This window comes from Rhinatrema bivittatum, chromosome 3, assembly GCF_901001135.1.
Source record: "Rhinatrema bivittatum chromosome 3, aRhiBiv1.1, whole genome shotgun sequence".
NCBI classification, from domain to species: domain Eukaryota; kingdom Metazoa; phylum Chordata; class Amphibia; order Gymnophiona; family Rhinatrematidae; genus Rhinatrema; species Rhinatrema bivittatum.
Window position 1 is genome coordinate 98,145,243 of NC_042617.1, and position 17,160 is coordinate 98,162,402.

General features: G+C 49.4%; 1 protein-coding gene across 2 annotated transcripts in view; it reads left to right on the forward strand.

The window, feature by feature from the left end:
• Window positions 1-17,160, forward strand: part of PLCB4 (phospholipase C beta 4) — an 855,807-nt gene that overhangs the window by 489,472 nt on the left and 349,175 nt on the right. The gene's annotated exons all lie outside the window — the stretch shown is intronic.

Here is a 17,160-nt window from a genome sequence, read left to right on the forward strand (position 1 = left end):
TGCCCAATGAACGAAGGAATGCCCCACGATCCAAACCGTTTGCGGCTTAGCGGACGAGTCTGTAAATGAGAACAATGCCAGTTAGATGCCAGTTAGATATCTACACCATGGGAGCCGACTCTGTCCAGTCTCACGTAAGCATTAACCGCTAGGGAGCGCCACCTCCCTATTTGCTGGATGGTCTCCGTACCCAAACCTGCCTGGGCTGCGCTCGTCGCTGCCCCTATCCGAAAGGAGTGGGTACCAAACTTCGCTGCGTCCCGCCCCACCTTGGATAGCGCGCACTTAAATACCGCCGAGAATTGATACCTTGTTAAGGGGACACCGTTGTTATGTACTAACAGGTGGTTCCCCTTATTGGGACGGACTGCCAAAAACGCTTCCAAATTAGCCAGCGGGCAGGTGACTTGGTTGTCTAACCTGGTCAATGTCACCGCAGCCCCTTTTCCCGATTGATCTGTCTTGGACCAAGGTATCAATATCCTGAGTGTGTTCCCCAATAGCTGTACATTCCGCAGTAACATCCCCGTATCGCCTGTATCCTCCTTACATGCTGCCACTAGTTCGCCTATGCGCAGCGCCCCAAAAAATGCCAGCGAAAATGCGAGCTGAAATAACCGTGTTTCAAATTGTGAGTCGCAAATCTCCTGAAGAGCATACCATAACTGAGCTAATAACTCGTGTGTAACTGGATGTCTCCCATCCTTCTTGTGCCCTAACTGCCGTCCCCAACCCTTCATTAATCTTTTAACCAGAAATCCTTTGGTGGGATCGCCCCATCCTTGCGCATTTGCAAAGAAGGCCAGCCCTGCCAGCTGCTTTATTACAATGCCTCTCGACAGTCCACACTCTTTGGCCCATGCGATGTAGTCCACTACTAAGGCCTCCGGCACTGGACCGTTCTCCCAACCGTGCTGGTTAAGGAAGGCTCGCACTTTTCTGTACCCTCTGGAATACGCGCCCCATGTAGCGGGCGCTACCGATCTCCGTAGTAAGTCTAGGGTGGTTGTAGTCCAATTGCCCATAAGTGTTCCGGCACCGGAGTCCCCTCCTTCTCTGCGTTGGGTACCTGTTTGCGAAAGAGAGACCATTTGGCACGTGATAACGCGTCCGCAATACCATTGCTAATTCCAGGTACATGCCGCGCCCGAATAGTAGTGTTTAAGCGCAGGCTGCTCAGTATTATTTGTCTCAATAGGTTCGCAACCCTTGGGCATTTCGCTGTCTGCCTGTTGATGACGTATACCACAGCTTGATTGTCAGACCAGAAAATTATGTGTTTGTTTTGCAGTCTGGGTCCCCATATGACCAGTGCAACCCAAATTGGGAATAGTTCCAGGAAAGTTATATTGCGTGTTGTACCTTCTTGTATCCATGCTATCGGCCATTGGGCAGCCGCCCACGCCCCTTGGCAATACACTCCAAATCCCCACCCCCCCGAGGCATCTGATTGTATGTCCAGGTCACGACTCGACATCGGGGGCTCTTGCCATATGGATATTCCATTGAAGTCCTGCAAGAAGCTTTTCCATATCGCTAAGTCGTCTTTGATTGCCTTTGTTATCCTGATGTAGTGATGTGGTTTCCGTACGGATGTAGTTGTGGCTGCTAGTCTTCTCAAGAAGACTCTGCCCATTGGGATCACCTTACAAGCAAAGTTAAAAGCGCCCATTATGGATTGCACCTCCCGCAGTGTTAATTTTTTTGCCAGCATTGCGGTTTCAATGAGGTTCCGCAAATTCTGTATCTTGTCCTCTGGAAGCCTGGATACCATTCTTTCTGAATCGAGTTCGATGCCCAAAAAACACAAGTTTGTCCCCGGCCCTTCGGTCTTGTCCATCGCCAAAGGGACACCAAAATCCTTCGCCACTCCTTGGAAAGTCCCCAGTAAGCGAGCTGCTGCGCCTGTCCCTTCCGGGCCGACGAACAAAAAGTCGTCGAGGTAATGTATGATGTTGTCCAAGCCAGCTTTCTCCGCCGTTACCCAGTGGAGAAATGTGCTGAGCAGCTCAAAGTAGGCACATGAAACTGAACACCCCATGGGCATGCACTTGTCGAAGTAGAATTGACCTTGGAACTTGAAACCCAGTAGCGGGAAGCTGTCTGGATGTACGGGCAAGAGGCGAAACGCCGATTCTATATCCGTTTTTGCCATTGCTGCTGACCTCCCACACCTCCGTAACAATGATATAGCACTGTCAAATGATGCATACTGCACCGTGCATGCCTCTCGAGGAATGTGGTCGTTCACGGATGCTCCTAGTGGGAAGGACAGGTTTTGGATGAGTCTGTATTTTCCCGGTTCCTTCTTTGGTACGACCGCTAGTGGGGAAATCATCATCTCCTGGAATGGGGGCATCTGGAAAGGGCCGGCAATTCTGCCCAGCTCGATCTCCTTGTCGAGTTTGTTTCGGATGATGTCAGGGTGGCGTGTTGTGGATGGCGCATTGCCTGCTGTGTGTATGTCGATGTTGCCTTGATAGGGGATCCTGAACCCTTCCTGGAAACCTGCTGAAATCTGCTTTGCTTCCTCTCTCCTCGGGTATTTGTCGAGCCAATGCATCATTCGGTCTAATCTTATTGGTGAGGCGGCTTTTTGGTAATGCTGGGCTTCATTTTTCCTTTTTAGGAGAACTCCCACTCCCCCCTTTTTTTGTGCACTTCGTCGCCGGGTGCGGTGCGGAACAAATCAGGCATATGTGCTTGAATTTACATTCTTTGAAATTGCATGAAGCCTTGTTGTATCTCCAACACGCGCTGTTAGATGCACCTCCGGTTCCTGGGTAGCCGAGTCCGGACGCTGATGACCTTGCAGCTGAACGAGTCCGTCCCCCGGCATCACTGGCTCTGTTGGTCATTTGCTGGAGCCAGAGGTCCACATCCGACCTTCCCCAGGATAGCTGCGTATTCTCTTCCATTCGATCGCGGAAACGCTCATCGTAATTCAACCAGGCCCATCCCTCGTACGCCCGGTATGCTCCAAGTATAGTGTCCCCGTAAGTTAGCATAGGTCCACATTGCGATGGATCGTCCTTTGTGATAACGCTCATCATGCGGAGATATGCGCGTGTCCAGTTCACGATGTTGCGCGCAATTTTTTCATTGCTGTCTGGGAGTGGGGTCGCCAGTCTTCGCTCTCTTCCTGTCACGCTGGCCTCTCCTCCCTTCCATGAGTCGGAAGATGTCTATGTATTTCTTCTGCTTTATGCGCTTTCTTAACTTTCTGGGCACGCTTTCCCATAGTGGGATGCCCTGCGCCGCGGCCGCTGTTGCCTCCACTCCTGGCGGATTCTGTGTATTGTCATCCGCGCTGTCCGTATCCGTGGAGGAGCTGCTTTCGCTGGAGCTGGAGCTGTACCTCCTCCTACGCTTAGCTTTACCTTTCTTTTTACTCGCTTGCGCAGTTAAGGGTCCCTGTATAGGCTGTGCAGGGGACTCACCTCTACTTGTGTCCTGCGTTGCGTTTGGCCCCGTGTCGTCTTGGGAATGGTCTTCCCGCGCTGACGTCACTGTTGACCCGTTCTTGGGATGGGTGCCCAGGTCGCCGTTCGGTGGTGGTTCCTGGGTATTCTGCTGTGGAGCTGCCGCCTGGGTCGTCCGTAGGCTCGTAGTGCTGGTCAGAACATCCCGTGGGGGGATGGGTGTGGGAGTCTCTGCCGGGGTCGGTTGGACCGCTAGAGCTGGGGTGGGAGGGATCCCTGGTTGGCCGGGCCAGAGCCCCCACGGGTAGAACTGGTACGGGTAGGCTGGCGAGGTCCATTGTGGTTGGGCGTGTTGCCCGGTGGGCTGGCCCGGAGGGATCATGCCTGGGATGGGGTTAGAGGCTGGCATCCACGGGGGGATGCCCCATGGGAAGGGGAACCCCGGGAAGGTAGGGGTCACACTTGTTGGCTGGCCGGGCGTCGGGATTGCCGAGGTGTGAAGGTTGTAGGCTTGCGGAGTGCCCATGGGGGGGCCTTGTGGAGCCAGGGGGCTCAAGGCGGGGGGCTGGGGGGCCCAGTTCCCTCCTTCCATCTGTGGAGGTCCACTGCCGTTGGGCGAGGGGTTGGCAGCAGCAGCTGCGTCGACGACCGGAGGGTGGTGAGCATCTGGGACTATAGGGGGGGGGCTAAGAGGGCCCGCAGTCGTCGGAGTGGGGGGGGGCCAGCACCAGGAAGGGGGGTACCCCCGTCCCCCCCGTTGGCTTGAAGGTGGTTCCCCTTGATCTTTGTTTCGTTCGTCCCCCGGGTCGTGGGTTTGCTCCCTTTCCCATCGTGCGTCGGGCTGGGTTACTCACGGTTTCTCGTTCCGGCAGCAGGGTGTCCTGGGAACCCGGGGGCTGGCCCAGGGGGGGTCCTCCTGGAATGTGGGGCCCGAGGCCTGTGCAGGGGCCAGAAGGTCCTGGGGTGGGCCCAGGAGGGGTCCTCTGCTGGGTTCGGCTCATTCCGGTTCCGCTGCTTGTAGCGCTGGTCCTGGTCCTGGTCCTGGGGCAGCACAGCTGCCTGAATGGTGCTGAGCCCTGGACCTGGGGCTGAGGTGAAGCTGGGGTTTTGTTTTTTTTTGTTTTTTTTTTTGCAGCAAAGCCCACCGCTCGGTTTTTGCTTTTTTTTTTTTTTTTTTTTATTATTATGTCTGCCGGCTATCGTGGCTGCAGGCCGCGTGGTCCAGGTGGTTTCCGATCGGGGGCCGCGTGGTCCGCGTTCGGGGAGGCAGGCCGCGTGGTCCGGGCGAGACTGGCCGCAGCCGAAACGGCTCTCCGAAACGGCTCTCCAGGGGAAAAAGGGCCGGCTGCCTCGAGGCACCGGCCCTTTAAACCCCGGCCGACGTCATCAGGCCAAGCCGGCCCCTTCTGATGACGCCGGCCGCAGGAACGCCCCCAAAGGGGCGGGATCCGGGCTTCGGCGTCATCGGGGCCGATGACGCCGGCCGCCGGAACGCCCCCACTGGGGCTGGCTCATGCCCCGACGTCATCAGGACGCGACGCGCTTTGCGGCGCGCCCCGATGACGTCACGCGATGCGCCCGGCAGTCCGGCCCTCCCCCAGGTAACCCGTGGGCTCCGATTAAATATCGGGCCCACCTAATACTTGAGTACATAGGGAGAGGCATAATCAGCAGAAAAAAAGGAGGCAATAATGCCTCTGTACAGGTTCTTGGTGAAATGTCACCTAAGATATTCTGAGGGATTGTATATTTACCCTCTTTATGGACTCCGTTATAGAGCCAAATAAAGTTTCATGAATCAATGCAATGCTTGAGGCTGGAGATCCTCTTTGGAGAACACTTACCACCTACGACCTACACCTCCTTCCGTAGCCCAATTGTTGTTTTGAACCATAAAAATCCTGAACTGCAAAGGGAGACTATGCAATTGCATTAATTTTTTAAGACAAATTGATCTGTTATTTTTCAGAGCACCATCTACTGAGTGCAAAAACTGGAATTTCACTTGGTGGTGTACATGAAAAGTGGAAAACTATCTCTGAAGTTTGATGGAACTTACTTTATCCTACTGTAATAGCTGAAAGCTTATAATTCTTATGGAAGGTAAAAGTCCTTCTGCAGCTGTGTCCAAGAGCCAAACTTTCACATTTCATTGGCTGAATTTAAACAGCTCATATACATCACTCCTCCTTTTTTTATGACAGCATGGGTTTTGAATGTATTCAGTTACAAAAACACCATTAGAGCAGCTTTATAGCTCTGAAATGAAACAAGTAAAAATCAGGAAATTCAAATTTACGCTGTCCACCAGATCCAACTGTAACATGTCACACTTTTGCTGACTTTAGTCAATTATCTTACAACCAGATGTTGTACTCACGGCCTCGCATCCTGCCGGCCATGCCTCCTGGCTCTGTGCCGTGAGGCCGGGGGTTCCACCCCACTGTCGGCGCCGGCGCAGTCCTCCTGGCGTGCAGGATGCCGCTATCTTCTGCTGGCCCTCCGCTTAGGTGCACACGTGCCTGCGGAGGAGATTTAAAGGGCCCGCGGTGGGAAATTGCAGCCGGCCTCCTTCTCTGACGTCAGGGCCCTGTCCTTTATAACTGGGCTGCAGTCGCTTCCCCGAAGACTTGGCAATGAGTTCCTTTCTTGCTGCGTTCCTCTTTGGATCCTGTATCTCACCTTCCAGTTCCAGTTCCTGCTCCAGCCTCTCCATTCCAGTTCCAGTTCCTATTCCAGCTTCTGCCTTCCTCTGCCCACTCCTGCTCTCTGCTTCCGTTCCAGCCTCCTGTTCCTCCTTCCCTCGGACAGACCTCCCTGGCTCCAGACTTCGGATTGGACCTCACGCTGTTTACTTGCTGCCTGCCCAGGACTTCGGATAGAACCACAGACCGTTGCTTGCCGCCTGCCCAGGACTTTGGACCGGAGTTCTTTCTGTCTGGCTACTTCTGCTTCTTGGATCTCATTCCTGATACATCCTCGGAGCTTCGACGCAAGGGCCCACCTAAGTCCAGCCGGCCTCGGCACCCAAGGGCTCAACCTGCGGGGAACGGGGTTGGTAGTGGCGAAGTTCAAGCCGGCCCCTGCCTTCTGCCAGCCTTACCTCCTGACGTTGGGAACCTGCGGTAGGTCATCTCCCAGGTTGCATCAATCCAAACTCAGGCCAAGGGTCCACATCACATGTCCAGGTCTCAACTGTTTGCCAAGTCCATGGACCCGGCAGAGGCCTCCACCCTACAGGCCATACCAGGCCCCCACCCTACAGGCCATACCAGGCCTCGCACAATAGATTCAGTGGCGTACCGGCTCAGCCAGCGTCTGGATTCCACAGTACAACAGAGAGCATTCACTCCTCCTCCTGGGAGTCTCTTCTCCTCCACACCTATTGCACAGCCAGTGCTACCGCTCCCAGCTTCCCCCTCACTTCACTGGGGACCCTCAGCATTGCTGCGGCTTCTTGAATCAGTGCCACATGCACTTTTGTCTTCAGTCTGCCCTCTTCCTGATGGACCTTACCAAGACTACCTACATCCTCTCCCTTTTGGATGGTAAGGCCTTGGCTTGGGCCTCCCCATTCTGGGAGAGAGCCAATCTGGTCCTGCAAGACCTACAAGCGTTCCTCACGCTTTTTCTACCATGTTTGATGACCCTGGATGGCAGACGGTCTCCAGTACATCCTTGCTGCACCTTCGCCAGGGCTCCTGTTCTCTAACGGACTACATAATCGAGTTTTGTACCTTGGCGTCTGAACTTCACTGGGGTCAGGACTGTCTGCACTTGATCTTCCTTGATGGTCTGTCCTCCCGAGTTAAGGATGAGTTGGTGGCTTGCGAGCTGCCTTCTTCCTTGGACGCCCTGATCGATTTGGCCGGCCGTGTCGACCGCCGGCTCCAGGAGAGGTCTCGGGAGTTGTCTAGAAAAACTTCACTGGATCCAGGCCCTCTTGTCGTTCTCCATCTCCTAAGCTTCCTGCTTCTGCCAAGGTTTCCCCAGAGAAACCCATGCAGTTGGGCCGAGGTCATCTGATTCCTGAAGAGCGCCTCTGACACCGACAAGCAGGACTGTGTTTGTACTGCGGAGGGTCTGGGCACCTCCTTGCCCATTGCCCAGTGTGTCTGGGAAACTCCCGGGCCTAGGTCAAGTCAGGCGACTATCCCTAGGCCTAACCTATCCACTCCCCTGCTTACTCTACCAGTCGCCATTGTCAGTGAAAAGGACGTTTTCCACACTCTGGCTCTAGTCGACTCTGGCTCGGGCGGCAATTTCATCCTCAAATGACTGGTCCAACATCTGTGGATTCCCACCTGTCTCGCCTCAATGCCGCTTATACTCTCTTCCATTTCGGGTGAGCCCGTGCCGGAGAAAGTCACCCTTATCACCATTAATGTCACCTTCTGCACTGGCACTCCTAATGAGGAAGAGATCACTTTTCATATTCTTGACCGGGCCACCAATCCCATAGTCCTCGGTCTGCCTTGGCTCCGGAGACAGTCCCCTCAGTTTGAGTGGACCTCTATGCAATTATCACAATGGGGAACTTCCTGTCACAACTCCTGCCTGAAGATGCTGACCACGCAACGTTGTCTCTCCACTGCCCTGGCTCCTGTCGGTCTACCAGCCCTTTATGCCTCCTATGCAGATGTTTTTTCGAAACAAAGGGCAGGTATTCTACCACCCTATCGACCGTACGACTGTGCCATCAACCTCCTGCCTAACGCGGAACTTCCTCGAGGGTGTGTCTACCCTCTCTCCCTTGCAGAAACCAAAGCCATGACCGATTACATACAGGAAAATTTGACTAAAGGATTAATCTGCCGGTCTACATCTCCCGCTGGGGCAGGCTTCTTTTTTGTGGCTAAAAAGGATGGGTCTCTGCGACCCTGTATAGATTACAGGGATCTGAATGCCATGACTATAAAAGATCACTATCCATTGCCGCTCATCTCTGAGTTGTTCGACCGTCTGCAAGGAGCCAGAATTTTCTCTAAGCTTGATCTCCATAGGACCTACAACCCGATAAGCATCCGGGAGGGCAATGAGTGGAAAACAGCATTCGGTACTCAAGATGGGCGCTGTGAGTGTCTTGTAATACCGTTTGGCTTGCGCAGTGCCCCCGCCGTCTTCCAAAACATGATGAACGAGATCTTTCGCGATCTCCTATACAGCTGCATGGTTATCTATTTGGATGATATCCTAATTTTCTCCAAAGATTTACAAACCCATCACCAAGATGTTACTCGGGTACTTCAACGTCTCCGAGACAACCACCTGTTTGCCAAGCTGGAGAAATGTTCTTTTGAGATGGAGAGTGTACCGTTTCTCGGCTACATCATCTCCCAACGTGGATTCCGGATGGACCCAGAGAAACTCAGAAGTATTCAGAACTGGCCACAACCCATCAGCCTGTGGGCCCTGCAGAGCTTCTTAGGATTTGCCAGTTATTACCAGACCTTTATCCATAATTACGCTAAACTGGTAGCCCCACTTACCGCCCTGACTTGTAAAGCAGCGAACCCTAAACTGTGGCCCGCCGCGGCCAAATCGGCCTTCCAGCGCCTAAGGACCACCTTTCCTCAAGAACCTTGTCTTCAGCATCCCAATCCACTGCGACCTTTTGTGATTGAGGTAGATGCCTCCTCTGTGAGCGTAGGGGCAGTTCTGAGCCAGCTTTTTCCTTCAGGCGCTCTTCACCCATGCTCCTTCTATTCCAAACAATTTTCTCCTGCGGAATGCAACTACAAGGTCGGCGACAAGGAACTCCTTGCGGTAAAACTCGCTTTCGAGGAATGGCGGCCCTGGCTCGAGGGGGCACAATACCCCATCACCGTATACACGGACCATAAAAACTTAGAATATCTTCACCGAGCTCAGCGACTGAATCCCTGCCAGGCCTGCTGGGCCCTCTTCTTCACCCATTTCAATTTCTGTCTGCACTACCGTCCCGCGGCCAAAAATCTCAAGGTGGACACCCTCTCCCGTTCTTTTGTCTCAGAGGAAGTGGACAAACCCCCACGATATATCATAGACACAGCCCAGGTCATTCTCTCCGTGCCGACTTCGGAACACAGTCCTGCAATGGGCCCATGATGCTCGCACTGCGGGTCATCCCGGGAGAGCTCGTACCCTGGCTTTACTAAAACGCTTCTACTGGTGACCCACAATGAGACACGATGTCGGCAATTATTTGGATTCCTGCCAGGTCTGCGCCCAGCAGAAGCCTTTCGCATGCCGACCCTGGGTCCTGTTACAACCCTACCAGTGCTCACGGAGCCATGGTCACACATTGCCACTGATTTTATTGTGGATCTTCCACCCTCTGAAGGCAACACAATCATCTGGACTGTAGTGGATCGGTTCACCAAAGTGACGCACTTCATCGCCTTGGCCGGCCTTCCCTCTGCTCCGCAGTTGGCGCAGCTTTTCATATAACACATCTTCCACCTCCATGGCCTTCCCCAGCATATAGTGTTGGACCATGGGACCCAGTTTATGGCCAAATTCTGAAGGGCCCTATGTAAAAAATTCAGCATTTTGCTAGATTTCACCACGGCCTCTCATCCACAGGCAAATGGTCAAGCAGAAAGGACCCATCGAACCCTAAAACAGTTCCTTCTCAGCTACATAAACGCCCGGCAGTGCAATTGGGCAACCCTCCTGCCCTAGGCCGAATTTGCCTTAAATTCTCATGTCTCCTCAGCCACCAAGAATTCCCCCTTCCATCTCGTATATGGCAGGCAACCTCTTCCTCCACTGCTGGTACCACTGTCGGTGCCATGTCCAGCAGCTCAGCTGAAAGCCCAGGAGTTACACCTTCTCTGGAAAGATACCCAATGGCTCCTACAAGAGGCCAGTCACAGAGCCAAGAGGGTTACAGATACCCATCAAAGACTGGCACCTCAGTTCAGGCCTGGTGAAAAGGTCTGGCTCAGCACTCAATCAGCATGACTTAGACTTCCGTCCATACCCCTAGCTCCACGATATATTGGACCATTCCCGGTCTTCCAATGATTGGGACCTGTCACCTACCAGCTTTGCCTACTCCCAGCACTGAGAATCCATAATTCCTTTCACGTCTCACTCCTGAAACCTTTGGTGATTTCCTGACCCACCAAGAAGCAACCTGAACCCCGTCCAGTAGCGTCAGACAACGACGCAACCTATCAAGTTCGCGAGGTATTGGACATAAGGAAGTAAGGTCAAAGATGGGAATATCTTCTCACTTGGGAAGGTTTTGACCCAGAGGAGAACTCCTGGGAACCCACCACCAACATCCTGGATAGGAGCCTACTTCTACAATTCCATGCTTCCCATCCCAAGAAGCCAAAACCTCCTAGAGGGGGGCCTAGAAAGGGGGGTACTGTTGTACTCACGGCTCCGCATCCTGCCAGCTGTGCCTCCCGGTTCCGTGCCGGGGGGTCCTCCCCACTGTTGGTGCCGGCGCAGCCCTCCTGGCATGCAGGACACCGCCGCCGCTGTCTTCTTCTGGCCCTCTGCTTAGGCGCGTGCACGCACCTGCGGAGGAGATTTAAAAGGCGCGCGGCGGGAAATTGCCACCGGCCTCCTTCTCTGACGTCAGGGTCGTGCCCTTTATAACTGGGCTGCAGTCGCTTCCCCAATGACTTGGCAACAAATTCCTTTCTTGCTGCGTTCCTCGTTGGATCCTATATCTTGCCTTCCAGTTCCAGTTCCTGCTCCAGCCCCTACCTTCCTCTGTCCACTCCTGCTCTCTGCTTCCGTTCCAGCCTCCTGCTCCTCCTTCCCTTGGACAGACCACCCTGGCTCCAGGCTTCGGATCGGACTTCTTACTGTTTACTTGCCGCCTGCCCAGGACTTCGGATCGGACCTCAAGCTGTTTACTTGCCGCTTGCCCACGACTTTGGACCGGAGTTCCTTCTGTCTGGCTACTTCTGCTTCTTGGATCTCACTCCTGATACGTCCTCGGAGCTTCGACGCAGGGCCCATCTAAGTCCAGCTGGCCCCAGCACCCAAGAGCTCAACCTGCGAGGAACAGGGTTGGTAGTGGCGAAGTTCAAGCCGGCCCCTGCCTTCCGCCAGCCTCGCCTCCTGACGTTGGGAACCTGCGGTAGGTCATCTCCCAGATTGCGTCAATCCCAACTCAGGCCAAGGGTCCACATCCCACGTCCAGGTCTCAACACCATGTTATTATACTTTGTTTTGTAAATTAATTTCCAAGATTCTTTTATTCTGTCTGTGCCATTTTTGATTGAAAATTGCTACAATATATGCAATTGAATTGCTACTAGGTTTTTCCTGTGTTACGTGCATTTAATGTGGGTAAATGGGCTTTTGAAAATTGCTACGACAGTATGTTACATTTGTATTTATATTTTCCTTTAAAAATGATTCTGTGTAACTTTAGTGCAAGTGCAAAAAATGCATCTTTTAAAGAAAACATATCAAAATTCCCCAAAACTTACATCTTTAAAGTATTATGGGTTTCCCGCTAATGTGGTGTGAAATTTGTCGAAATTCACGTGCTGAATTTGAGATAGACAGCAGGGAAAAGCCAGCCAGTGGCTTTTTCAGTACAAATAACTGCTGAACAATTTTTTTCTGAAATGTTTGCAGACTGAGAAGAACTGGCACTGTTTACCTAATTACAGAAAAACCTTTTGTTTAGTGACATGTCAAGTGAGCAACAATGACCAGTAAAAAGAGAGAGTGCCTTTATGATGTAACTCAGGTGGCAGCACTGTGCTGTTTATTTTATGCTATCAGCTGTGCATATAGGCACCTCTTCAATCCTGGAGCTTTCCTATGCAGAGGGGGCATGTTCACACACTAAACTGGTTACTTGCACTACAGTATCTTTTTAACTTAAACATGTTTTCTTATGATTATACTGACATCTGGTGGTGTTTTGAAATCTCATGCTGATTTCTTAAATCACAATGGTTTGGGTTTTGCTTACTTTGATTAGGCTGATAGTAGATTTAGGATAAATGGATATTTGCATATTTAACTATATTTAATTTCTGTGGACTCAGTTCAGCCCCATTCATTTTGTCCTCTGGAACATGAATATCTGAAAAATGCAAATTTATTGTATGTATTTATTATTAGAATTTATTAGCTGCCTTTTTAAAAGTAATCTTTCACCCATAGCGGTGTACAATAGAATTAAGCATGATGTTACAATCTACTGTTAACATCTGCCATACTTTGGTTGAACAGAGTATTAGGTCTATCTGTTGACACAGTTAAATAGTTCTGATTAAATATTTTGTTTTTAATATACTTACATACATATATATGAACACAGAAGAATATAAATGATATGCAGAGTAAATGATAACATTGGAACAACTAAATTTACAGATTATGTATGAATACAACTCGGATGTAAATAAAGTTTGGATTGCTGAATTTACAGATTTTATTCAACTTAGCTTGGACTTAAATAGAGTCAGTTATAAGGTAGACTTATTTATAATTACATTATAATTACAGGACAGCAACATTATAGGATAGACAATGGTAAAATAAGTAATGTCACATGTCTCAGATGGATACAAGGTGTGTAGTTAGTAGCAATGACCATTGAATGCTTATCTTAAAAAAACAGATTTTACCTGCTTCCTGAAAAAAAAAGAGGTAGGTTTCATTTTGACATAGCATTCTAAGAAATGAATTCCATAGGGAAATTGCAGTTCCTGTAAAAGCCCTATGTCGAGTGTCTGAGCATCTTATTTCCTTTGGTGAAGGTGTAGCTATGGAAGGTCCTTGGGTTGACCCTAGAGGTGTAGTCAGTGTGAGAAGAGGTAATTTGTTCTTTAAGTAGTCAGGACCTTTTCCCTTGAAGGTATAGGATTTTAAATTTAGCCAGTGAAGTTTTAGTAGAATGGGTGTAATGTGTTCACATTGTTTGTAGCTCTCTAGTAGACATGCTGTAGTGTTCTAGATTAGCTTAAGTTGACGAAGGGCTTATGTTGTCAAGACATTGCATTGTGCAGTGGTTCCCAAATCTGTCCTAGAGGACCTCCCTTTCAGTCAGGTTTTCAGTATATATCCACAATGAATATGTATGAGATAAATTTGCATGCAATTCAGTCATTGCATGCAAATCGCCCTCATGCATATTCATTGTGGATATCTTAAAAACCTGACTGGGTGAAAGTCTTCCAGGACAGGTTTGGAAACCACTGGCATAGCGTGTTGCAGTAATCCAGCCAAGACATTATCATGGTATAAATTACTGTAGTCAGACTCCTCTTTCTGATGTATGGTGAAAGTTTACATAGCCACTGTAAATGGTAGAGACAGTTTCTGAAAGTTGCTTGGATAGGTCTGAGTCCAGTAGGATCCAATCACTCCATTTTTGTGATTTTAAGGGGATTTTCATGTTAGAGACTTGGACATTTGCATTTTGTACTCACCAAAACTCTATTTTGTTTGGGTTCAAGCAGAGCTTGTTGTTTGTTGCCCAATCTTGGATGGTTATAAGGAATGCAGATAGTTTTCTCACATCTGTTTGTAGGTCTGGTTCTATAGGAATGAGGAACTGCATGTCATCTGCATAGATATATAATTTTAGATTCAGAGACTAAATCGTTTGAGCCAGTGGTCTGAGGTAAATGTTGAAAAGAATGAGTGACAGGATGGATCCTTGTGGTACCCTGCAACTTACGGTCTACAGTAAAGAAGAGGATCCAGCAAAATGAATAGATGCTACCTGTCTGATAAGTAGAATTTGAATTAGGATAATATTTTACCACTAATGACTGTTTCTTCTAGCCATGATAGCATAATGGGATGGTTTATTGTATCAAATGCTGCCAAGAAATCTATAGTACCAGTACTGAGAGATCTTGTCGCCCATGTCTTTTGTCAAAGCAATGCATCAAGTAGCTGGAGAACGTATTATGCTCTTTCTATGCACCTCAAACTTGGGGAAGGACTGAAAACCTTGCATTCATAAAAGACAGCAACAAATTTTCAGAGGGAGTGACCAAGAAGAATCAGAGATTTAAGCTATCTCCACCTGGCTGCTGGGGCAAGAGATTTATGTTAGCAGGGTTTTCCTCCTTCTCCCACTGTTTTGGTTCTTACTGCTCTTCTACTGGTTCTGTCCCACCTCTCCCATTTTTGTCATCATAGGCTAAGTAAAGCCGATCTGCTGCAGGGGTGGACTGCTCCTGTTGCAGCAGCCTGAATTAGGAGCTTTTCTGGGGAGCCTAGTATTAATTGTCAGGGACTGTTAGCGTATTTGTTAATAATGATGGAGCCTGTTCCTTTGCTAGTGAGAATAGGGGGAGAGGAAGCTTGCATTAAGGGTTTATTGTGATTGATATTTTATGTGTGTTATAATGTACATTGATTAGGATATTATACTGCGATGTAAATTGATTACTGTAAGTTTGTGTGGGGGGGGGGGGGGTTGAAAGTGTAATCGGGGGGGGGGAGTGTAAGCTAAGGTTTTAATAATTAGGCTTTGTATCACACGATTTATGTGTTCCATGCAGTAGTCTGCTTCCATCAATACTTTGCTTCAGTTGCCATACCATAGGAACATTTTCATACATTATTAAATGTTGTGTAAAGTTGCTTAGTAATAACCAATGTTGCCAACAGTAACTGAGAGAAAGATTTGTAATGACACAGACTATAAATAGGATACTATAAATGGGTAGTTTTTCCGTTCTGAGCAACCAACCAGCTGTTTACTTGCACTGTAAATGTAGTATTTGTTTAGTGGCACAGAATGAAAGGAAGAACTACTGTACTTTGATTATTGGAGCAAATGAAGTGCAGTTTGTAACAGTGCCAGATGTTGAAATATTTAAACATCTGAACATGGTAACAGGCAGCTTCATGAGTTTTATAAGTTCCTGATTGTTGTTGGCTATTCTGGAATTATGCATCTGATTCACAACTTTTGGACTGGTGCACATTTCTCATTTACACGGGATTTATGTGCCAGTAAATGCTGGAATTGGCTGTTCTGCACTGTGTATTTCTGTGCACTGTAGCATGGAGTACTTAGAAATGGCTGGTTGTTCCTTTTTTATTGACTGATGCCTTGCATGCAGTTTGGAGAAGAGGAGAGAAGGGAGTTGCATAGGACTTTATAAATTGTTTACATTAAAAAAAATCTATTATAGATTAATCTTGGATTCCTTGACATTAGCTTTTATTAAACCAATGTGAATATAGTAATATAGTGCAAAGTATCTCTTGAAGAGGGGCCATATGTGATCAAGAAAGTTAGCATACATGATTTAAATGTATATTTATTAGACTAGGTACCTGCCACTGTGTAAGTGTGATTCTGGCAACTAAAGGTACAAGTGGGAGCTTGCTTATCGAGTTCTTGGTAACGGGCAACAGTAAAAATAACAAAATAGTTATTAGGAATTATGATTTTTAGGTTTGCATTTAATGTCAGATGGAACTTGCTAAATCATTTATCTGTTACGTGTGCCATCCACAACAGACCCACGGCACGGCCCTCTCACCTTTCTATAGTGACTCCAGCCTCTGGTTCCTCCTTGCTGGTGGCGGTGGACCGTCAGCTTCGTCCTCAGGCCTCCCCCAGTGCCTCCGCCTCTGCCACAGTCCCCGGCGTTCCCAGTCCTGCTTCCACTTCTCGTCGGGCCTCTCCGCGTGGCCCGCGGAGAGACGCTGCTACTCGCATCGTGCCCCTCCCTAGGCACACGCGCGTGCACCATTGATTCTTAAGTAGGGACCGTGGCGGGAACCTATTTAAGCTCAGGCAATGCTAGGGAGCCTTTGCAACAGGTCTCCTCACTGGTCAAGTACTCGTTTCTTCCTAGAGATTTGTCTCATCCCTGCGTTCCTGTTCCTTGTTGTTCCTGGTTCCTGTCTCTTCCTTCCTACACTTCTTCATGCTTCGGATTGACTACACGGACTTTGACTTTGCTTTGCCTGACTTTGCATTGACTATCTTCAGACCTAGACCTCTGCTTTGCCTGACTACGCTACTGCCTATCTCCAGACCCCGACCTCTGCTTCGACTGACTACGTATTGCCTATCTCCAGACCTTGACCTCTGCTTCGTCCGACTATGCATTGCCTATCTCCACACCCAGATCTCCGCTTTGTTTGACTATGCTCTTGACTATCTCCGTGATTAGACCTCAGCTTTGCTTGCCACTGCCTTTGGATTGCCGCCAGCCCTGATTCAAGCCTGCCTTTGAACGCCTCTCCAACTTGCTCCCTGGATATAGTTTCTTCAGGCTTCGGCCTACTTTTACTTGAGCGCCCCCTGTCTGCCTTCATTCCATTGGTGCTCGAGATTCCAGGACATTACCCATTCCGGAGTTAGATTGTACCATCTCTCACCTGCTGTCTCTGGGCTGAACCAACTCCTACTGCAACTACATACAAAGGCCCACCTAAGTCCTGCCAACCCCGGCACCCAAAGGCTCAACCCGCGGGAACAAGGGCTGGTATAGGTGAAGCTCCAGCGGCCTCTGTCTTTCAGCCCACTCCACCTGCCAATGGTGGGGACCTGTAGGTCCTTACCTACAGGTTGCTTCAACCCCACCTCGGCCCAAGGGTCCACCTCCGACGCAACAATATTAGTTGATACATATTTTGTTTTATCCTTTTATAACTTGACTTGTTACAAAAAAGTAGATCATGAGGGATATGTTTACTTGGACCAGTGCTTGACTCTATCCTCTTTAAGGATAACATATAAGAAAATGTTTGATTTGCTAATACAAATGAGTAACAATATTGTAGTCTTCAATTT